We start from the raw sequence: 25,535 nt of genomic DNA, 5'->3' as shown, positions 1-25,535 counted from the left end.
CACCAAGCAGTCTACTGCTTACGCATCAGAGACGTTTTCTGAGGCGCAACATAATTATTCGCGGATGGAAAAGGAGACTCTGGCTATCGATTTCGGACGTAAAAACGTTTCACGTTTTCTTATACAGAGGGAAGTTACTGCTGATCACCAACCTCAAGAAACAGTTTTCCACATCCAGCCCACTTTACTGATTGGAGGATAGGACTGTCAACAGATTACATAGGTGCTCACTTTTCCTCAGGACTTATGACATCCAATACCGGTCCACCTCCCAGCATGCAAATGTAGATGCGCTGTCACGATTGAAAGTGTGACCAGATCCAGTATTTCACTAAAAAGAGGCTCTCATTTTCACTTTAGATGACGCCTTTCAGCAGGCCATTATGGATTTTTCTTCGACAGCATTGGAGTCGTGGCTGCCACGACTGTCGACCCTCTTTTACGAAAAGTCAATTCAGCTGTCAAGGTGGACTGGGATTGGCCTGAGTGCGGTCTTTTGGGGGTGCACGTCGATTTTGCCGACCCTTTTTTGAGATACATGTGGTTGTTGGGAATCGATGTGTTATCAGATTTCGCACACGTTGCCAAACTGTCATCCACAATGATGAGGGCAACTGTTCATGTATTATTGGTCATTAGTTCCATTGAGATCTATATCCTGACACTCGTATCTGATAACAGTTGACAATTTGTTTCTCAGGAGTTTTAAGAATTTTGTATTTGAAAGGGTATCAAGCATCTGACTGTCGCCCTGTTCCACCCAGCATCTAGTTTTGTTATGGAGTACTTCATACAGATGCTCAAGCTTCAAATGAAGAAGTCTGCCTTATCTGGAGATGATGCCCTATCAAGTTTTCTGGCTATGTACTGGGCTACATTGGTTGACTCGCGTAGTCCGACAGTGTATTTGCATAGGTGCCAGCTGTGGGGTCTATTGACATGATTGCATCGCAAGTCGCATGCCTTGGAATTTCACAGGCTACCGTGTTTTTCTCATGGGCTGTCGTTTGTGTCCAGTCTATCAGCAGGGTTAGTTGTCGGGTGTAGTAGTGGCTACAAAGGTCGGCAATTGTTTGTGGTGGATGACGGTTGGGAGCAGCTGATTAATAATACTAATCATGTGGGGCTGTGGCTTGCTTGGCATTCAATGCCGCCATTATCAAGCCAGGTGGGTGACAGGGTCAGTTGCAGCGTTGTTGAGGTGGAGAGCTCCCAGTTACAGCACTGAGATCCCATGCTGCAGCCCCATTGTACCCTCTGCTGTTTTACTTTCGAACCCAGATTAGGACACTAGCAATAGGCAGCGCCCAGCAAGTTACGAGTATAGCGCTGATTTTCACGCCCGCCGATCGTCTTTGCCTCTCGCAGCGTTCTGTTCTATCTGCTCCAATATCAGCCGCTTACGCTAGTCGTGTGTCGTGTTTTGCTCCTTTGTCTGGTGTTCGAGCTCTATGCTCCCCGTAGATTCGTTCCGTCTTCGAGGGCTCAGCTCTCCAGCGTATAGCCGAGCCACCGTCGGCTACTCCAGCTACATTTGTACCGACAGTAACGATTCCATGGTGTTCGTATTAGTCAGTTTGGTACTGTTATCATGTCAGATTAGTTAAGAGATAGAGAAGACAAAAAGCAAGATTCGTCATGAGGTTTAGCCTCAGAGAAAGCGTCACAGGTGCTAAAGACGCCACGAAAAAGCTACCTAGTTTGGAGTACATGCGAATATACCTTGAGTATACGCTCTCTTCTACGTAAAGCTTAAACCCAAGAAATGGTGTAACACTTTTTGACTACAACTTTACAAGACATAGAATATATTGACACAAAGATACAGTTTATTTTGTGCATTGAAATAAAAGTAATGATAAATGAATGGTTAAATGAATTATGTGATCGTAATAACTTGTGATAACCTTTAAAGGTTGAAAAGCGTCACTATTGCTTCTAACTTGAAGACGGTATATTTGTTCAACCGCAGAAAAGGTGTGCGTGATTGGTCTTCTGTCGCTATCATTCTCCTGGAGCACCGCAGTTGCAAACCCAGAATTGCAGGCATTGTTGTGCACTATAAAGGGACACTGAAAACCTGCTGAAATATGCAAAACGAGAGCATCACTTAGTACAACTCAAAGGGCATCGAAGGGCACTTGCTGTCAGTCAACTGAAAAGCTTACCCTTCAGGTCGCGGCTGATACAAAGGTGCCGTGAACTGGAAAAAAATTGGGCAAACGTTTTCTAAGGAAATATATCATACTGACAAATCGAGCTTTACGTTCCTTATTTTTTGGAGGAGGGAAGTTCTGAATATCCTTATACACTCTTGATCAGTTCTAATGCCTACGGCAGAAACCATATGCCTTAAAAGGCAGACTTCCCGATGGGCCAGATTAACTTTACATGGTTTAAACGTTAAGCCTGCTTCTCGCAAACGAAATGACACTTAGCTTCAGTGACGTAAGTGTTCCCGGAACGTTTTACTATATGTCATCACTACATTTTAAAGGTTATTACAAACACACACAAACTTAAAATCGTCAAAAATTTACTCCAATAAACGTGATAGAACTGTGGATCTTATTAATAAACCAAGTGGAATATCATCAGATTCAATTTCCACGTGGTATAGAACGATGTCATTTCTTCCATTAAGGGCAGCAGGTGATAGCATTGGTAAACAATAAAATAACGCATCCCAGCAAACCAGATGAAAAAGTGTAAAGATCCGGTAAAGGAACCGACTACAAGATTAAATTTTCATTGGCGGCATAATTATTTACCACTGGCCTATAGCCTGCGCCTACACCCTTTGGTAACAAAATTATGGGTGCCACGAAGGGCCAGATGATTATCTAATGTCACTGATGGCAAGTAACCAGTCAATAATTTGGTGCAATTATTTCATTTTTGGAGGGAGTATACAATACGGTGCTTGGTGAATGGGTATTTCGTCCGTCAGTTGGTTCCGATATTGAATTTTAACTCTAACCCCTATCTTATCGGTCAGTACATCTAGAAATTGACTGAGAACACTTAAAATTTGTTTGGCCTCCACTTCTTTCAAGTGAGCATCATTAAATTCAGCAGAATGACCTGGAATGTTATTAGCGCCTTTGGCACCATTATGATTCCACAATATATAAATCTTGTCAGGCTGAAGTTTAGACAAGAATTTCCTGCAAGAATAATCAAGAACGAAGTAGGCCTCAGAACTAAAACATTAGTGCATTGTCAGTTTTTGACAGTGTCTGTAAAGTCTGATGCAGTGTTCCTTCCGACGTGCTAGCATGTTAGAAGGAACACTGCATCAAACTTTACAGACGCTGCACTAATGTATTTCATGCCAGAGCCAATGAAAGCTCACGAGAAAACGAAATAATCTTCTCCCTCTTCGGGAATCACATAATTGTGAGAGAACTACGGGAAGCAGAACCTGGGACACATGAAAGTTTGGTACCGTCCTGGAAAGTGCTTACACAGCTGAAGATGACCGCTAGTGTAAATCGGGAAATCCAGTTTAGAGACCCAGTGCGGCATAGATTTTCATTCCTTTCCAGTGTATAGTATAGTTGTGGTGGTACGGTATTCACAATTTGCAAGTACCTTTCATTACTTAAAACTAAGTCACAACCCCAAATAAAAAACAGTAGTGGACGAACTTCCCAGAAGACAACATTGACTGGTGACGACAAACACAGAATACTTACGCTGCCACATACTCGTCTGGCTGATGGCAACACTTGTGTGTTCACAGTCCAACGCTGCTGACTAGATATGAGTCGTTCGGGAACTAACAGGCCCAAAGGAACGGTTTGCCAGGATGAACGGAAGGACCGAGGAACGAATTCTAACGAACGGTCTTTCATAGCTCAGTTCGGTCGCGGCTTTCTTCTTTTAGTTCCCCAGAACAGGCAACGATCGGTCTCGTTCACGCAACGCCACGTCTGAATGTCTCTTTCCAACCTCGGTCACGCTTCCGTCTCTGTCTGGGTCTCCCTTGATCGGATTCGTACTTCTTCGCGTGGTTACTCGTCGCAGTTGTTCGTTTCGTTCGCTGCACACGCCCATTCTGGATCTGTTTCAAACCTTTCTTGAACTCTGGACTTCTGGTTCTTTTCGTGTTCTATTCAGCGTCCATGACCGAGACTTAAATGTTTTTTTATATAATTACGTAAATTACATAAAAATTACATTGTATGTAATACATACATCATTACAGGTAACAAAAGAGAATATCAGATTTCTTCATTATTTCCATAAACAGCAAAAGACATACTTACAAAAAGGCAAGATTTTTTTGTTATTACATATGCAAAGGAAGTCAGCACGGTACACACGAGTTTCCATTTTCCGTCCTTCTTATGGAAGGCAGACCGACTTACAACCGAATGAAGCCCGCGCTCCATAATAGTGTCCGATCTCATATTTTGTGAAGAGAATATGATAACGTCTACAATATTATTTCAGTGGTACAGGGTGGCGCACGAAAAATAAGCCCCGAGTAGTAGAGTGCTCACTGTCGCCCACCAATCGTCATCTGTTGTTTCGAAATTGTTGTTTGCATTTGCTTATTTGTTATTTCCTTAGCGCCTAAGTGTTACTTGTTTATCTGCTCGTAGCGATCAACAAATCGCGCGTAGTTGCCGAGCAGTCTGTACTCGGGGCCAGTTTTTCGTGCGCCATCTTACGATATTTCACTGCGATCAGCCACATAACGCTACGGTTGGCTAAACGAGAGGTTTTGCAAAATCGCGGTAATTACTTCTATAAGTGTGTGAGAATTCTGTAACGAATAGAAACTCTGTACTCCAGGGGGGAGGCAAGTGCTCCCTTTTGGAGCCTTCCATCCTTCAGTCACCCATACTACTAATTTTCAATTTTTCATAAGAACCTTATACCATGCAGAAATGAACTGTGAACTACTAAAAATGATCGATTCCCAAAACAGAGAGATCACCAGTGAACTAGTTTCCAAGGATGAACGAGTTTGCCCATCTCTACGGGCTGACTACGAGGTTGCAATAGAAGAGAATTACACACACCCTGGTACTTAAGGTATCATTCATAGTAAAAGATGGAAAGACGGGTACCCTAAGCGAAATAAGGCCCCATGGTTTCATGGCTAATCGCTGCACACAAGACTGGAAAAGACTGAATAGAAGCAACTTTTTATTACATCCTCTCAACAGTAGCCGGCCCCGCCAACCCCTACGCTAGAAAGTGTTCTTGTGGGGTCAGTGGTTTTGAAATATTTTCGTGCAGATTGGATACTTGCAAACAAAATGTCCAGGCTTATTGCAACAATAACAGTTTCTATTGTAGCGAGTCAGCCTTTCCTATCGCTTATGAACTAAGTGAATTTTATTCGTGAGCATCACTGGCTTCACACTTTTTAACGCTGAAGAAAATCCTCTCTGTACTTGTGGCAACCCTGTTGAGATAACCAAATGCACAGGTTACCTTAGTAAACAATATATGTGAAACACCTCTCCCCAAAATATTAATGATGGCTTCTGATTTGTAGAACTTCAAGCACAAAGCCGAGATAGTGGTTCTAATTCGTTCACCATATGAGACAAATGTCTCGTCCAAATTTGTACATAGAAATAATGATTTTTAGCAACCTCTTTGCTAGCCAAGCTGACTAAATTCTCCTGGACAACCTTTTCACGAAAATATTCAATTACCACCATTACGGGAATCCTCAGCAGTAACTCTACTCGAACTACCTTGAGTTAGTGAATATATTTCTTGAAGAATACCTGAATAATAAATTTGTTGTATTCTGTTATGATGCTCTAATTCAATAGAGAATAGCAGGAGTAATAATTTCCTGACCAATTTCAATAAATAACCTAGTAATGTGCTGAATCACGGCCAAAATATGTTAGGTAATTTATTAAATAGTTTACACCTGTGCATACCACTACCATTCAGCAACCTGTTAGCTAGACCTTGACGTACACTCTCACACAAGAAGGATTCATCCTTACTATCAAATGATATGGCTTACCATTATAATGCAATAAGTCGGACCTGCAACTGCATGACCTTATTTTGTAGGTCACCAGTTATCGGAACTTTTATGATCTGTGTTTATTGACTTTAAGCGCGGACTCAACTATCCGAATGATTAATATGAGCCTTAATCCGATAAATTTCATTCAAGTCTGGCCACTGGAATCTAAGAACTCAATTTGTTCGTGCATACTGGCGATTAAGGTGCAACAAACACACAATGGCCGCAGTGACCTTTAATGGCTAGCACACTGCTTAAGGAGCCGTGCATACAGCTTAGTGACGCTACATTCAACTAGCTGACTCCGCACTTTCAACTCGTACTTGATTTTATTTTTTATGACACAAGTCTCTAGGTTTCGTGAGTGCTTACAGAGGTACTTGTCACGTAAGCTCAGAAGTATACACCGTATATGACAAAGAAAGAAAAAATAATTTTTTTTGAGAAAGTCACAGAATAGAGTTTTAGAAAGATTTTTTTTGTTGCATCACCCACGCAACCACACTCTGCACCTACGGGGAAGGTAGAGAGTGTTGAGCAGGGTGTAGGAAAAGAAACCGATATTATTTTATTCTACTCAGGTTAATGCTGCCTTTTATAGATAGAAATAAGATTTATTGCCATCAGGCCTAATCTAAGGTCATAAGAATTACAATCACAGGTTCCACAGGCAAAATATATAAAACGCAGCCGGTTTACACTAACTGTCACCAACATTCCGAAGTGCACACAGCTGGTAAGATAACAGCTGAAACGTATACAATGAAAACAGACAATTCCATACTAACACATAACGCATGACTAATGGAGCTTAAACATAAATAAAAGATATCCTTTCAACATAAAATTTTATAAATGCATAACAACAGGTAACATTAAAAAATGGTTCAAATGGCTCTGAGCACTATGGGACTTAACATCTATGGTCATCAGTCCCCTAGAACTTAGAACTACTTAAACCTAACTAACCTAGGGACATCACACAACACCCAGTCATCACGAGGCAGGTAACATTAAATAAAAGAGCCTAGAGTGAATGTAGGATTATATGAGTACATATACGAGGTGAAACGCAAAGGAACACCTTTTCGAAACGCCGTGGTCCTGTTGCGATGTGGAAATTTGAAATCTGACTGAAGGAAGTCTGCAACTTTCCTCTGTAATAGCGCAAAAGCGTGACACTCTGCGACCGCATACGAAAAACGGCCAGAAGTAAGGTGAGTTCATGGGTCACAATGTTACAAAGTTTCGTCAAAATGCTGCCAAAGTTACCGTAGTCGTGCCATGCTATGGGTATGTCGTCTCATCCACTCTTGCCCACATTTCTCGCTTCCTTTTGACGTCTCTGCGGTGGCGGTGAGAACCGCGGCCCCTAGCGTTGAAATCAGGTTTATTCTTACGGGTGGCCAAAAAAACATTTCAGACATACTGCCGCTCAGAATCGACAAGAAATGCACCACCGTGCCCGAGGGTGACTTCGCAGGGCCTTACGCTTATGCATCGTTATGGAGGAAGGTTTTATGTACCTTGGAGCTAAATTTCAAGCGTCTGTGTCGGAATCGAAGACGATTATGGTGGTTCGCAGAAATGACCCTTTAAGTTGGTTGCGCTGTGTAGAAACAGAATTACTTATTAAACGCCGGCCAGTGTGGCCGAGCGGTTCTAGGCGCTACAGTCTGGAACCGCGCGACCGCTACAGTCGCAGGTTCTAATCCTGCCTCGGGAATGGATGTGCATGATGTCCTCAGTTTAGTTAGGTTTAAGTAGTTCTAAGTTCTAGGAAACTAATGACCTCAGAATTTAAGTCCCATAGTGCTCAGAGCCATTTGAGCCATTTTTTGAACTGATTAAACACAACGACAGTAAACAATGACAGACCCCCGGGCTATAACAATTTCTGCATGTAATGCGAACAAGACCGGCCATAATTTAACACATAAAATTTCTTAGCATTGTAGCAGCAACAAACACAATAATACAAAAAACACAGCCAGAGCCAGAGTGCGTGCAGCGACAAGAAAGAGCAAATTAAGCTTGGCAAGCTAAACGTACAAGAAAGAATCACAGTAGTCGGTTCATCACGGTGGACAGGACAGCTAAAAGGGCTCCGCTCGCAGGGCAGTGAACAAAGAAGACAATTACTAGAGTTTCGTGCGCAGCTACCACCTGTCTGCCGCTAGACAAACCTTTCAGACTGTAACATGTCAGTCAGAAGTCGCCTCAGATGCAGCGTACCGCCAACTCTGGCATTGTCTGAAGATTATGGCTTACTTCCAGTCCTGAAAAGCATTTAAAGATATGACTGAAGGGTACTTCTGAGCCGGCCGCTGTGACCGAGCTGTTCTGGGCGCTTCAGTCTGGAACTGCGCTGCAGGTTCGAATCCTGCCTCGGGCATGGGTATGTGTGATGTTCTTAGGTTAGTTATGATTAAGTAGTTCTAAGTCTACGGGACTGATGACAGATGTTAATTCCGATAGTGCTTAGAGTCATTGCAAACTTTTTTTTGGTACTTCTGACAGCTCCTTAAGAAACGTATTTAGTGACTGTAATAGTGGTCCGCTAAGATCAGTATGTCTCCTGAAGGCATAAAATATATAATACAGTCTAAGACCAAATTAATAAAATTTTTTTTTTTTTAAATGAGACACCCTGACGGAGTTACCGGAACGGAACGAAAATTGACAGATGTGATGTACATGTACAGACAGATAAAAAATTATAGTTTCAGAAAAACTGAATGATTTATTCAATAGATAGAGCGCCGCAAATTGAGAAACCCAGTAACGAGTTGCTCCACCTCTGTCCCTTATGCAAGCGGCTATTCGTCTCGATATAGATTCATAGAGTTATTGGATATCCTCCTTAGGGATATCGTCTTAAATTCTGTCCAACTGGTGCCTTAGATCGTCAGAATCCCTAGTGGGTTGGAGGGTCCTGGCTATAATGGTCCAAACGTTCTGAGTTGGGGAGAGATCCGGCGAACTTTCTGGCCAATGTACGGTTTGGCAAGCACAAATAAAAGCAGTAGAATTTTATCATGATAAAATGTGAACGCAGGATGAACGGCAACAAACCTGAGCTCACAATATCGTCGGCGTACCGCTGTGGTGCATGGGTGCCACGGATGGCAACCAAAAGGTTCCTACAATTAAAATAAATTGCACCCCAGGCCATTATTCCCTGTTGTCGGGCCGTATGATAGGCGACAGTCAGACGGTATCCTACCCCCGTGATAACAATCCGGGGCGTCTCCAGACGCTTTTTCGCTGGTCTTCGGAGCTCTGTTCGAAGCAGCACTCACCATTTTTTTTTTTTTTTTTTGGTCATCAGTCTACTGACTGGTTTGATGCGGCCCGCCATGAATTCCTTTCCTGTGCTAAGCTCTTCATCTCAGAGTAGCACTTGCAACCTAAGTCCTCAATTATTTGCTTGACGTATTCCAATCTCTGTCTTCCTCTACAGTTTTTGCCCTCTACAGCTCCCTCTAGTACCACGGAAGTCATTCCCTCATGTCTTAGCAGATGTCCTACCATCCTGTCCCTTCTCCTTATCAGTGTTTTCCACATATTCCTTTCCTCTCCGATTCTGCGTAGAACCTCCTCATTCCTTACCTTATCAGTCCACCTAATTTTCAACACCCGTCTATAGCACCACATCTCAAATGCTTCGATTCTCTTCTGTTCCGGTTTTCCCACAGTCCATGTTTCACTACCATACAATGCTGTACTCCAGACGTACACCCTCAGAAATTTCTTCCTCAAATTAAGGCCGGTATTAGATATTAGTAGACTTCTCTTGGCCAGAAATGCCTTTTTTGCCATAGCGAGTCTGCTTTTGATGTCCTCCTTGCTCCGTTCGTTATTGGTTATTTTACTGCCTAGGTGGCAGAATTCCTTAACTTCATTGACTTCGTGACCATCAATCCTGATGTTAAGTTTCTCGCTGTTCTCATTTCTAGCACTTCTCATTACCTTCGTCTTTCTCCGATTTACTGTCAAACCGTACTGTGTACTCATTAGACTGTTCATTCCGTTCAGAAGTTCATTTAATTCTTCTTCACTTTCACTCAGGATAGCAATGTCATCAGCGAATCGTATCATTGATATCCTTTCACCTTGTATTTTAATTCCACTCCTGAACACTTCTTTTATTTCCATCATTGCTTCCTCAGTGTACAGATTGAAGAGTAGCGGCGAAAGGCTACAGCCTTGCCTTACTCCCTTCTTAATACGAGCACTTCGTTCTTGATCGTCCATTCTTATTATTCCCTCTTGGTTGTTGTACATATTGTATATGACCCGTCTCTCCCTATAGCTTACCCCTACTTTTTTCAGAATCTTGAACAGCTTGCACCATTTTATATTGTGGAACGCTTTTTCCAGGTCGACAAATCCTATGAACGTGTCTTGATTTTTCTTTAGCCTTGCTTCCATTATTAGCCGTAACGTCAGAATTGCCTCTGTAGTCCCTTTACTTTTCCTAAAGCCAAACTGATCGTCACCTAGCGCATTCTCAATTTTCTTTTCCATTCTTCTGTATATTTTTCTTGTAAGCAGCTTCGATGCATGAGCTGTTAAGCTGATTGTGCGATAACTCTCGCACTTGTAAGCTCTTGCCGTCTTCGGAATTGTGTGGATGATGCTTTTCCGAAAGTCAGATGGTATGTCGCCAGACTCATATATTCTACACACCAACGTGAATAGTAGTTTTGTTGCCACTTCCCCTAATGATTTTAGAAATTCTGATGGAATGTTATATATCTCTCTTGCTTTATTTGACCGTAAGTCCTCCAAAGCTCTTTTAAATTCCGATTCTAATACTGGATCCCCAATTTCTTCTACATCGACCCCTGTTTCTTCTTCTATCACATCAGACAGATCTTCACCCTCACAGAGGCTTTAAATGTATTCTTTCCACCTATCTGCTCTTTCCTCTGCATTTAACAGTGGAATTCCCGTTGCACTCTTAATGTTACCACCGTCGCTTTTAATGTCACCAAAGGTTTATTTGACTTTCCTGTATGCTGACTCTGTCCTTCCGACAATCATATCTTTTTCGATGTCTTAACATTTTTCCTGCAGCCATTTCGTCTTAGCTTCCCAGCACTTCCTATTTATTTCATTCCTCAGCGACTTGTATTTCTGTATTCCTGATTTTCCCGGAACATGTTTGTACTTCCTCCTTTCATCAATCAACTGAAGTATTTCTTCTGTTACCCATGGTTTCTTCGCAGCTACCTTCTTTGTACCTATGTTTTCCTCCCCAACTTCTGTGATGGCCCTTTTTAGAGACGTCCATTCCTCTTCAACTGTGTTGCCTACTGTGCTATTCCTTATTGCTGTATCTACAGCGTTAAAGAACTTCAAACGTATCTCGTCATTCCTTAGAACTTCCGTATCCCACTTCTTAGCGTATTGATTCTTCCTGACTAATGTCTTGAACTTCAGCCTACTCTTCATCACTACTATATTGTGATCTGAGTCTATATCTGCTCCTGGGTACGCCTTACAATCCAGTATCTGATTTCGGAATCTCTGTCTGACCATGATGTAATCTAATTGAAATCTTCCCGTATCTCCCGGCCTTTTCCAAGTATACCTCCTTCTCTTGTGATTCTTGAACAGGGTATTCGTTATTACTAGCTGAGACGTGTTACAGAACTCAATTAGTCTTTCTCCTCTTTCATTCCTTGTCCCAAGCCCATATTCTCCTGTAACCTTTTCTCCTACTCCTTCCCCTACAACTGCATTCCAATCGCCCATGACTATTAGATTTTCGTCCCCCTTTAGATACTGCATTACCCTTTCAATATCCTCATATACTTTCTCTATCTGTTCATCTTCAGCTTGCGATGTCGGCATGTATACCTGAACTATCGTTGTCGGTGTTGGTCTGCTGTCGATTCTGATTAGAACAACCCGGTCACTGAAATGTTCACAGTAAGAGACCCTCTGCCCTACCTTCCTATTCATAACGAATCCTACACCTGTTATACCATTTTCTGCTGTTGTTGATATTGCCCGATACTCATCTGACCAGAAATCCTTGTCTTCCTTTCATTTCACTTCACTGACCCCTACTATACCTAGATTGAGCCTTTGCATTTCCCTTTTCAGATTTTCTAGTTTCCCTACCACGTCCAAGCTTCTGACATTCCACGCCCCGACTCGTAGAACATTATCCTTTCGTTGATTATTCAATCTTTTTCTCATGGTAACCTCCCCCTTGATAGTCCCCTCCCAGAGATCCGAATGGGGGACTATTCCGGAATCTTTTGCCAATGGAGAGATCATCATGACACTTCTTCAACTACAGGCCACATGTTCTGTGGATACACGTTAGGTGTCTTTAATGCAGTGGTTTCCATTGCCTTCTGCATCCTCATGTCGTTGATCATTGCTGATTCTTCCGCCTTTAGGGGCAATTTCCCACCCCTAGGACAAGAGAGTGCCCTGAACCTCTGTCTGCTCCTCCGCCCTCTTTGACAAGACCGTTGGCAGAATGAGGGTGACTTCTTATGCCGGAAGTCTTCGGCTGCCAGTGCTGATTATTTATCAAAATTTAGGCAGTGGTGGGGATCGAACCCGAGACCGAGGACGTTTTGTTTATGAATCACCATTTTACTCCAACCAATGATTCTGTAGGCCGAAGACGTCTCTGAACACACCCCAGACAGACTAACTGTGGCCCGCCATGCGGCCCGACAACCAGGTCTCTTTGCTTGTCATTTCTCGCCCGTGGCAGCCTTACACCACAGAGGTACGTCGACCACATTCTAGAACCCGTTTTTTTGCCTTTCACGACGAGCCGTGATGGGCTTACATTTGCAAGCAGGCTAACACTTGCATGCACACATCTGCCAAGTCCTAGCTTGGCCAGGAAGGTCACCTGATCTCTCCACAAATGAGAACATTTGGTGCATTTTGAGTAGAGACTCCAACCACCAAGGGATTTTGACCGTCTAACGACCCAATTGGACATAATTTGGCACAGTTTCCTTCAGGAGGACATCTAACAAACATATAAATCAATGCCAAGCCGAATAACTGCTTGCATATGGGCCAGAGATGGAGCAACACGTATTGATTTCCTTAATTTCTAAAGCTCGTTCTCGTGAATAAATCATTCAGCTTTTCTGAATTTGTTTTTATCTGTTTGTTTGTACATGTACATAATATCTAATAATTCCCGTCCAATTCGGACAATTCCTTTGTGGTGCGTTGCTTTTTCTATTATTACTGTTTTTGTCTCTGCGTGTAACAGCTAGGTGAAGGCTGCAATGTTCACCCACTATCTAGAAAAAAAGATTTTATTTAACCCGGCGGGAAGATGATTGCTGCATTTAGATAATTTTTGTAGTGAGACTACGAGATCACGGCGCATTCTTTCCTTAACCTGGTTGAAGATGGTGTCTTGTAATGAGGAAATGGCTTTTTACACTCTCTCTTCGCTGATACAGTGAATGGCCGGTCCGGTGGCCGAGCGGTTCTAGGACCTTCAGTCCGGAACCGCGTGACTGCTACGGTCGCACGTTCGAATCCTGCCTCGGGCATGGATGTGTGTGATGTCCTCAGGTTAGTTAGGCTTAAGTAGTTCTAACTTCAAGCGGACTGATGACCTCAGATGTTAAGCCCCGTAGTGCTCAGAGCCATTTGATACAGTGAATGAAGACTGTGTTTGCACATCAGTCGGCGAACTAGTACGTGAAGACGAAGCAGTAACTGATTCTGTAATTTTCTGAAAATTTGGCATTGTTCTTTCTGTTGTGGCTGACGGCGCAAATTCTTTTACATTTAAGTGGAAAAATGCCCATCATTTTAAATCAAGACCAATAATTTTACACTGTTGCTGTTCTAGTATATGCACGTCAGAACAACTAAGCCATTTGGTACATGATTGCCACTCTTCCCGGATGGCTGTTAAGTTTTGTCGTAATTTCCTGAGCGTATAAAGCGCTTAATGGTACGAACTCAAATGAATATATACCTCTTAAGTAAGGGATAATTAATCAAATTATTATTGACGGAATTAATCTAAAAATGGCGCAGAATAGTTGTAAATTTTATGTGTAATTATTTAATTGTAATTAGTAAAGCGTGTACACACAAGTAGCGTGTCGTTAAAAGCATATGCTTGTTACATCATACAAATAAGTTACATATAACGAAATAATATCTAGTAGTTCCGGTTTTACCTCACTGCTTTCAACCGAATTTATCTGTAAAATTCCTTCTGCATAAGAAAGTGAAGAATAATTTTAAAAAATGGTTCACATGGCTCTGAGCACTATGGGACTTAACGTCTATGGTCATCAGTCCCCTTGAACTTAGAACTACTTAAACCTAAGTAACCTAAGGACATCACAAAAGACCCAGCCATCACGAGGCAGAGAAAATCCCTGACCCTGCCGGGAATCGAACCAGGGAACCCGACCGTGGGAAACGAGAACGCTACCGCACGACCACGAGATGCGGACGAAGAATAATTTAACACAGCAGATATTCAAAAAGCATATTAAAAGTAATATTCATTGTATCATTACAGTGAAGTGCCAAAGAAACTGGTATAGGCACGCTGTTCAAATTCAGGGACATGTTAACAAGCAGAGTGCGGTTCAGAGATCGTTAACACCTATATGAGACGACAAGTGTCTGCCACAGTTGTTGGATAGGTTACTGATGCTGCAGTCGCAGTTTATCAAGATTTCATTGAATTTGGTGTTATAGTCGGCGCACGAACGATGGGAAAAACATTTTCGAGGCAGGGAGAAATCGGGGATTTTCCCAAACGATCGTTTCACGAGTGTACCGTGAATATCGGGAATCCGGCGAAACATCAAATCTCCTACATAGTCGCGGTCGGTAAAAGGTCCTGTAAGAACCAAAGACGACTGAAGAGAATCGTTCACTGGGACGGAAATGCAACCCCTCCGCAAACTGCAGCAGATTTCAATGCTGGACCACCACTAAGTGTCAGCGTGCGAAACATGCAACGGGACATCATCAATAAGGGCCTTCGGAGCCGAAGGCCCACTAGTGTAGCTTTGCCGACTGCGCGACACAAAGATTTACATCTCGCCTGAGCCCGTCAACACTGACATTGGACTGTTGACGACTGGAAACATGTTGCCTGGTCGGACGAGTCTCGTTTCAAATTGTAATCGAGCGGATGCACTCGTACGCATATGGATCCATGGACCCTGCGTGCCAGCAGGGGATTGTTCAAGCTGATGGAGGTTGTGTAATGGTGAAGGGCATGTGCAGTTGGATTGGTATGGGACCCCTGTTACGTCTAGACACGGGTCTGACTGATGACACGTACGTAAGCATCCTGTCTCATCATCTGCATCCATTCATGTCCATTGATCATTCCGACGGAATTGGCAATGCCAGTAGGACAATGTGACATCCCAAATGTCCAGAATTGCTACAAAGCGGCTCCAGGAACATTATTCTGAGTTTAAACACTTCCGTTGGCCACTTAACTCCCCTGACATCAACATTATTGAGCGTACTTGGGAAGCCTTGCAACGTGCTATTCAGAAGAGATCTCCACCCCGTCGTAGTTTTACGAATTTATCGACAACCCTGCAGGATTCATGGTGTCAAGTTCACTCCAGCACTACCTCAGAAACGAGTAGAGTCCATGCCACGTCGTGTTGCAGCACTTCTGCGTTCTCGCGGGGGCCCTATACGATATTAGCCAGGTGTACCAGTTTCTTTGGCTCTTCAGTGTAGTTTCAGCTTGTAATACGCCGGTAAAAGCTCCTTATTGAAGACGACATTTCATAAATTAAGTTGCACAATCACAAAATATAACAAATATTTTCGCTCAGAAACAACGTGTCTGACACTATCAAATCTCATGTTGGTACGGAAATCACATGTTGTCTTCATGGTCAAACGACCAAGAGAAATAATTTAGCCAACTCCTAAAGAGAAATATAAGGGTTCCTGGTTTCACTCCCATACCCGACTATATCCAAACCTTCCATAATGTAGCGCCAAGCTGCAGGATACGAGTCAGAATTTCAGCAAACTTTGGAACAAGTGATCTGTGGATGATCGACATAAAGCGTCTCTAGTGCAACTTCATCCACTATACCGCCTTGGCAACTCCGCTACAGCCGGAAGACGCCACAGGCAATGCAGAGAAGAACAGGCTGGACTTAACTCGCTTAGTGCAATTGAAGCAGTCAATTCCCAAAGAAAAACACGCTCCCCATTGGCTAGCTGAATTGCTCGTGCGAATTTTTCACTTCTCCGCCCTGGTAGCCGTGTGGTCGGCGCAGCGGACTACCAAGTGTAGCGGCCCGGATTCGGCTCCGGGCTGGATCGGAGATTTTGTCCGCTCGGGGATTCCGTACTGTACTGTCCTTACGTCAGTCTCTTCATAACTGACATTCTACATTTGAGCTGGCTCAACGGGCGCCTACCAGACGCCAGTAAACAGAAAAAAAAGTGCTTCATTTCAAACATCACTTCTTCGTTCGTCAAAGATACTGATACTTACTGTGACCGACTGCACTGTACAGAAGTATCTTTACAGTATTTCTCCAATACACAATACGTGGAAAAGGTACAGTTTTGGAATCTGTGAGTGTGATGCGCAACCTACACACTTAAAGAAGTATTTTTAAGATTCCAGGAGCAAACGTTCTCAGAAATGTTAATTAACATAGTACTATTTCCATGTATATGCCACGTGCGAACAATGACAGGAAAATTAGAGAATTTCATGTAGATACAGATGTGTTCCAATTCATTATTTATTTATTTTGTGAATGGTACAGTTTAGGTGAAGTAGTGTTTGTTCCCTACGAACACTCCACTACATATAGAACGATAACTTTCAAATGACAGACATGAATATGAAGTAGCTCGCGGAACGCTTCCTGAGCAAAAATTATATATATTATTTCACCTGTAATGAAATTGATACTAGGAAAAATAAAAAAATAACTCAAACTCATACTGTTCAATTTATTTCAGTGGAGTATTATTAATTCCTCACGTGAAAGTAAAGTATAGTTAAACCTTTTGGAACTGATGGCGTATGAAGGGAATATGCATTTTTTCCGGTCCCCATGTCACCAGGGCATTATAAAAACTGCGCATCTCTACTTGTTTAACGTCACGGACACTGGACTCAGTTATGGCCTTCGGCGAACATTCACCGTTAATGAATGCGAAAAGCCAGAGCAATCCGATTTCCGCACCAGTAACTCAATACTGGCCCAGAATGGCATACATAACTACGTTAGCGTTGCCGCGCCATACCGGCGGAGCCCTTTCCGTATTCACTGTGCGTCAATTTCGATTAATTCGAGCTCTTTCTCAGGAAAGAACATTTGCAATTGGAGCGACAGGTGGACATATCCTTTTTTCAGAAGTCCTATTTACTTTTCAAATGCGGCGAAATGAAAGTAAAACGAACACTCGGAGAACAGCTAGCAAGCACGCTTTTCATTTACGACGTCCAAATGGAATTGAGGGAAGAACGCTGTACAAAGTTTCGTAGGCGCCACATTCTGAATTTTACTACTTGTTTATTCGAGGTGATGAAATTTAAGCTAGAATATTAATTTGCTAGTTACACATTTTTAATTCTCCCTCTTCTTCCTGGAACGTTTCTGCTTATGTAGGTCGGTGACAGAGCTTCCTCTAGACTCTTATTTTCTCCCGCACTCTGTTGTTCAGAATTCCCTCCCATCGCAGTCCTCTTACGTTCACATCATCCCTAAAGTAATCAAACGTAGTATTTACAGTGCAGAAGATGATTTGAGTCTCTACTAGTAAATCGAAGACTAGAGCATGGTCGTGGCCTGTCTCTGTTACTGTTTGACCAGTACTTCAAAAAATCATCGATTTTAAACTTGATTGCAGATATTGCCTAGTACCCATATTTAACAGAACTGAAAACTATTGTAGCCCGCTGTCGCTATTATCAGTATGCAGATTGATATTTTAATATTATACACTCCGAATGTTCTGTGAAATCCCACTGCATACTTTTTCATGTTTTCTATAAATTATACCTTAGTATTTGGTTGTCTGTGAGAAAGATAGTACTGCTGAAATTTATTTCCAATATTTACACTTTAAGATATGCTTTTTTATCAAATATAATTTATATTTAGTCAGATAAAGCAGTTCTAGAGAAAGAAAATTGGCGTTCTACGGATCGGAGCGTGGAATGTCAGATCCCTTAATCGGGCTGGTAGGTTAGAAAATTTAAAAAGGGAAATGGAAAGGTTAAAGTTAGATATAGTGGGAATTAGTGAAGTTCGTTGGCAGGAGGAACAAGACTTCTGGTCAGGTGACTACAGGGTTATAAACACAAAATCAAATAGGGGTAATGCAGGAGTATGTTTAATAATGAATAGGAAAATAGGAATGCGGGTAAGCTACTACAAACAACATAGTGAACGCATTATTGTGGCCAAGATAGATACGAAGCCCACACCTCCTACAGTAGTACAAGTTTATATGCCAACTAGCTCTGCAGATGACGAAGAAATTGAAGAAATGTACGATGAAATAAAAGAAATTATTCAGATAGTGAAGGGAGACGAAAATTTAACAGTAATGGGTGACTGGAATTCGAGTGTAGGAAAAGGGAGAGAAGGAAACATAGTAGGTGAATATGGAGTGGGGCTAAGAAATGAAAGAGGAAGCCGCCTAGTAGAATTTTGTACAGAGCACAACTTAATCATAGGTAACACTTGGTTTAAGAATCATGAAAGAAGGTTGTATACGTGGAAGAACCCTGGAGATACTAAAAGGTATCAGATAGATTATATCATGGTAAGACAGAGACTTAGGAACCAGGTTTTAAGTTGTAAGACATTTCCAGGGGCAGATGTGGACTCTGACCACAATCTATTGGTTATGACCTGTAGATTAAAACTGAAGAAACTGCAAAAATGTCGGAAATTAAGGAGATGGGACCTGGATAAACTGAAAGAACCAGAGGTTGTACAGAGTTTCAGGGAGAGCATAAGGGAACAATTGACAGGAATAGGGGAAAGAAATACAGTAGAAGAAGAGTGGGTAGCTCTGAGGGATGTAGTAGTGAAGGCAGCAGAGGATAAAGTAGGTACAAAGACGAGGGCTGCTAGAAATCGTTGGGTAACAGAAGAAATATTGAATTTAATTGATGAAAGGAGAAAATATAAAAATGCAGTAAATGAAGCAGGCAAAAAGGAATACAAACGTCTCAAAAATGAGATCGACAGGAAGTGCAAAATGGCTAAACAGGGATGGCTAGAGGACAAATGTAAGGATGTAGAAGCTAATCTCACTAGGGGTAAGATAGATACTGCCTACAGGAAAATTAAAGAGACCTTTGGAGAGAAGAGAACCACGTGTATGAATATCAAGAGCTCAGATGGCAACCCAGTTCTAAGCAAAGAAGGGAAGGCAGAAAGGTGGAAGGAGTATATGGAAGGTTTATACAAGGGTGATGTACTTGAGGACAATATTATGGAAATGGAAGAGGATGTAGATGAAGACGAAATGGGAGATTCGATACTGAGTGAATAGTTTGACAGAGCACTGAAAGACCTGAGTCGAAACAAGGCCCCCGTAGTAGACAACATTCCATTAGAACTACTGACGGCCTTGGGAGAGCCAGTCATGACAAAACTCTACCAGCTGGTGAGCAAGATGTATGAGACAGGCGAAATACCCTCAGACTTCAAGAAGAATATAATAATTCCAATCCCAAAGAAAGCAGGTGCTGACAGATGTGAAAATTACCGAACTATCAGTTTAATAAGTCACAGCTGCAAAATACTAACGCGAATTCCTTACAGACGAATGGAAAAACTGGTAGATGCGGACCTCGGGGAGGATCAGTTTGGATTCCGTCGAAATGTTGGAACACGTGAGGCAATACTGTCCTTACGACTTATCTTAGAAGAAAGATTAAGAAAAGGCAAACCTACGTTTCTAGCATTTGTAGACTTAGAGAAAGCTTTTGACAATGTTGACTGGAATACTCTTTTTCAAATTCTAAAGGTAGCAGGAGTAAAATACAGGGAGTGAAAGGCTATTTACAATTTGTACAGAAACCAGATGGCAGTCATAAGAGTTGAGGGGCAGGAAAGGGAAGCAGTGGTTGGGAAAGGAGTGAGACAGGGTTGTAGCCTCTCCCCGATGTTATTCAATCTGTATATTGAGCAAGCAGTAAAGGAAACAAAAGGAAAATTTGGAGTAGGTATTAAAACTCATGGAGACGAAGTAAAAACTTTGAGGTTCGCCGATGACATTGTAATTCTGTCGGAGACGGCAAAGGACTTGGAAGAGCAGTTGAACGGAATGGACAGTGTCTTGAAAGGAGGATGTAAGATGAACATCAACAAAAGCAAAACGAGGATAATGGAATGTAGTCAAATTAAATTGGGTGATGCTGAGGGAATTAGATTAGGAAATGAGACACTTAAAGTAGTAAAGGAGTTTTGCTATTTAGGAAGTAAAATAACTGATGATGGTCGAAGTAGAGAGGATATAAAATGTAGACTGGCAATGGCAAGGAAAGCGTTTCTGAAGAAGAGAAATTTGTTAACATCGAGTATAGATTTAAGTGTCAGGATGTCGTTTCTGAAAGTATTTGTATGGAATGTAGCGATGTATGGAAATGAAACGTGGACGATAACTAGTTTGGACAAGAAGAGAATAGAAGCTTTCGAAATGTGGTGCTACAGATGAATACTGAAGATAAGGTGGATAGATCACGTAACTAATGAGGAGGTATTGAATATGATTGGGGAGAAGAGAAGTTTGTGGCACAACTTGACTAGAAGAAGGGATCGGTTGGTAGGACATGTTTTGAGGCATCAAGGGATCACAAATTTAGCATTGGAGGGCAGTGTGGAGGGTAAAAATCGTAGAGGGAGACCGAGAGATGAGTACACTAAGCAGATTCAGAAGGATGTAGGTTGTAGTAGGTACTGGGAGATGAAGCAGCTTGCACAGGATAGAGTAGCATGGAGAGCTGCATCAGACCATTCTCAGGACTGAAGACAACAACAACAACAAAGCAGTTCTCGACCGTCAGATTGGTTCATTCGCTACACTGCTTTAGTAGGAAGGTCCTTATTGGTTTATAAACACTGAACGTGCCACATTGCTTTAGTATAGATGTCCCTATTGCAGTTAGTATGCCTTGATCTTACTCTGACTTTCTAGATGATGTACCGAGGCTAATATAAGAGGAAGTTCAGTTTAATTTGGACACCACAATGGCTGCGTAGAGAGATTAGTGCAGATGCAGAAGGACAATAAGACTGGAGTAAAGATATCTTTTCACCTCTGTTCAAGAAAGGAAATCGTCGAAAGTATACTGTCGAGAAATAACACATACATGAAAACATTGGAGACACGGTTAGAAGAGGAACGATACGAATTTAGTCCAGAAAGGTCAGCAGCAGACCTAATCTTCAACGTCTATGTAGACGCAGAAATAATAGAAGAAAGATAGTAGTAGTAGTTGTTTTATTTCTCCGTAGATCTCCCTTACGAGTGTATTGGACATGTCTCGATACAACGACAAAATTAAAGTAATCACATGTTGTTGTTGTTGTGAACTTCAGTCCTGACACTGGTTTGATGCACCTCTCCATGCTACTCTATCCTGTGCAAGTTCCTTCATCTTCCAGTACCTACTGCAACCTGATTCTGCTTAGATTGGTCTCTCTCTATGATTTTTACCCTCCACGCCGCCCTCCAATACTAAATTGGTGATCCCTTGATGTCTCAGATCATGTCCTACCAACCAATCCCTTCTTCTAGTCAAGATTTGCCACAAACTCCACTTCTCCCCAACCCTGTTCAATACCTCCTCATTAGTTATGTGATCTACCCATCTAATCTTCAGCACTCTTCTGTAGCACCACATTTCGAAAGCTTCTATTCACTTCTTGTCCAAACTATTTATCATCCATGTTTCACTTCCATACATGGCTACACTCCATACAAATACTTTCAGTAACGACTTCCTGACACTTAAATATACTCGATGTTAAAAAAAGTTCTTTTCTTCAGAAAGGCTTTCCTTGCCATTGCCAGTCTACATTTTGTATCCTCTCTACTTCGACCATAATCAGTTATTTTGCTCCCCAAATTGCAAAACTCCTTAACTACTTTAAGAGTCTCATTTCCTAATCTAATTCCCTCAGCATCACCCTACTTAATTCGACTACATTCCATTATCCTCGTTTTGATTTTGTTGATGTTCATCTTATACCCTCCCTTCAATACACTGTCCATTCCGTTCAACTGCTCTTCCAAGTCCTTTCCTGTCTCTGACAGAATCACAATGTCATCAGCGAACCTTCTCCATAATTTTAATACCTACTCCGAATTCTTCTTTTGTTTCCTTTACTGCTTGCTCAATATACAGATTGAATAATATTGGGGAGAGGCTACAACCCTGTCTCCCTCCTTTCCCAACCCCTGCTTCCCTTTCATGCCACTCGACTCTTATAACTGCCACCTGGTTTCTGTACAAATTCTAAATAGCCTTTCGCTCCCCGAATTTTACCCGTGTCACCTTCAGAATTTCAAAGAGAGTATTCCAGTCAACATTGTCAAAAGCTTTCTCGAAGTCTACAAATGCTAGAAATGTAAGTTTGCCTTTTCTCATTGTCCCAGGAAGGGGAAACTTTATTGACACATTCCAGGGGTCAGATACATCACATGATCACACGCGTTCGTGCTGGACGTGCAGACAGCGTGAGACGACGCTTCATCCAGTCCCAAACATGCTCAATGGGGGACAGATCCGGAGATCTTGCTGGCCAGGGTAGTTGACTTACACCTTCTAGAGCGCGTTGGGTGGCACGCGATACATGCGGACGTGGATTGTCCTGTTGGAACAGCAAGTTCCCTTGCCGGTCTAGGAATGGTAGAACGATGGGTTCGATGACGGTTTAGATGTACCGTGCACTATTCAGTGACCCCTCGACGATCACCAGAGCTGTACGGCCAGTGTAGGAGATCGCTCCCCACACCATGATGCCAGGTGTTGGCCCTGTGTGCCTCGGTCGTATGCAGTCCTGATTGTGGCGCTCACCTGTTCGGCGCCAAACACGCATACGACCATCATTGGCACCAAGGCAGAAGCGACTCTCATCGCTGAAGACGACACGTCTCCATTCGTCCCTCCATTCACGCCTGTCGCGACACCACTGAAGGCGGGCTGCACGATGTTGGGTCGTGAGCGGAAGACGGCCTAACGGTGTGCGGGACCGTAGCCCAGCTTCATGGAGACGGTTGAGAATGGTCCTCGCCGATACCCCAGGAGCAACAGTGTCCCTAATTTGCTGGGAAGTGGTGGTGCGGCCCCTTACGACACTGCGTAGGATCCTACGGTCTTGGCGTGCATCCGTGCGTCGCTGCGGTCCGGTCCCAGGTCGACGGGCACGTGCACCTTCCGCCGACCACTGGCGACAACATCGATGTACTGTGGAGACCTCACGCCCCACGTGTTGAGCAATTCGGCGGTGCGTCCTCCCGGCCTCCCGCATGCCCACTATACGCCCTCGCTCAAAGTCCGTCAACTGCACATACGGTTCACGTCCACGGTGTCGCGGCATGCTACCAGTGTTAAAGACTGCGAAGGAGCTCCGTATGCCAGGGCAAACTGGCTGACACTGGCGGCGGCGGTGCACAAATGCTGCGCAGCTAGCGCCATTCGACGGCCAACACCGCGGTTCCTGGTGTGTCCGCTGTGCCGTGCGTGTGATCATTGCTTGTACAGCCCTCTCGCAGTGTCCGGAGCAAGTATGGTGGGTCTGACACACCGGTGTCAATGTGTTCGTTTTTCCATTTCCAGGAGTGTAGCTTCTAAGATACGTCATAGGGTCAGTATTGCCTCACGTGTTCCCATATTTCTACAGAATCCTAACTGAACTTCCCCGAGGACGGCTTCCACCAGTTTCTCCATTCATCTGTAAAGAATTAGCGTTAGTATTTTGCAGCGTTGACTTATTAAACTGACAGTTCGGTAATTTTCACATCTGTCAACACCTGATCTCTTTGGGATTCTTCTTCTTGAAGTCTGAGAGTATTTCACCTTTCTCATACATTTTGCTCACCAGATAGTAGAGTTTTGTCAGGACTGGCTCTCGCAAGGCTGTCAGTAGCTCTAATGGAATGTTGTCTACTCCTGGGGCCTTGTTTCGACTTATGTCTTTCAGTGCTCTATGAAACTCTTCACGCAGTATCATATCTCTTATTTGATCTTCATCTACATCGTCTTCCATTTCTGTAACGTTGCCCTCAAGTGCATCGTCCTTGTATAGTGCCTCTATATACTGCTTCCACCTTTCTGCTTTCCCTTCTTTGCTTAGAACTGGGTTTCCATCTGAGCTCTTGATATTGATACAAGTGGTTCTGTTTTCTCCAGAGGTCTCTTTAATTTTCCTGTAAGCAGTATCTTTCTCACCCCTAGTGACATTAGCCTCTACATCCTTACATTTGTCCTCTAGCCTTGCCTGCTTAGCCATTTTGCACTTCCTGTCGATCTCACTTTTAGACGTTTGTATTCCTTTTTGCTTGCTTCATTTATTGCATTTTTATATTTTGTCCTTTCATCAATTAAATTCAGTATTTCTTCTGTCACCCAAGGATTTCTACTAGCCCTCGTCTTCTTACCTACTTGATCCTCTGCTGCCTTCACTACTTCATCCCTCAGAGCTACCCATTCTTGTTCTACTGTATTTCTTTACCCCATTCTTACCAATTGTTCCCTTATGCTCTCCCCGAAACTCTGTACAACCACTGGTTTAGTCAGTTTATTTAGGTCCCATCTCCTTCAATTCGCACCTTTTTGCAGTTTCTTCAGTTTTAGTAGTTCACATATACATACATTTAAAGGTTTACAGATCTAAAATGAGACAGATAGTTGCCAGTGTCCGTATAGGAAGAACAATCCAGGCTTGCGCAGAAAGTAAAGGGCAAACAGCTTTGATAGCTCAAGCTTTGAGTCTATAATTCCTTGGTATGGGGAAGACACATGGCAGCGAGAAAAGAGGAAAGCTCTCGGCGTCCCGGAGAAACAGAAGCGTGCCTGAGAGATCCACGAGGAAGACTCGAATGCTACGAGGGCGTGTTGAAAAGTAATTCTTCCGAATTTTTATGGTAAAATTCTTAAAGCTTTCTAAATAAAACAGGTGTTATTAAACATCTACATTTATGCTCTTCATGTCAACATATCTGCAGCGCCTCCTGCTTGAGGGCTCCGAAATGTAGCGTGTAACATGGTGGTGTGTAATATAGTTACGTTGGTGCTTGAGAAACAGCGAGCTATAATCGAGTTTAGAACTCGAACGGTTCGCCCATGCATGGAGTACCCTCTCCTTCAACATGGAAGTGCCATACCAAACACGAGAGCCCGACGCCTAGAGTTAAGTGTAGCCGATCATCCTCCATACAGCCCCCGCTTGGTCCCACACGATTTTCATATGTTCCCAAAACTTAGAGAACACAGTCGAGGAGTTCACTTTCATAGTAATGAAGC

Source organism: Schistocerca gregaria, chromosome 8 (assembly GCF_023897955.1).
Source record: "Schistocerca gregaria isolate iqSchGreg1 chromosome 8, iqSchGreg1.2, whole genome shotgun sequence".
NCBI classification, from domain to species: Eukaryota; Metazoa; Arthropoda; class Insecta; order Orthoptera; family Acrididae; genus Schistocerca; species Schistocerca gregaria.
The sequence above is the reverse complement of the archived record's forward strand: the minus strand, read 5'-3'. Positions refer to the sequence as shown.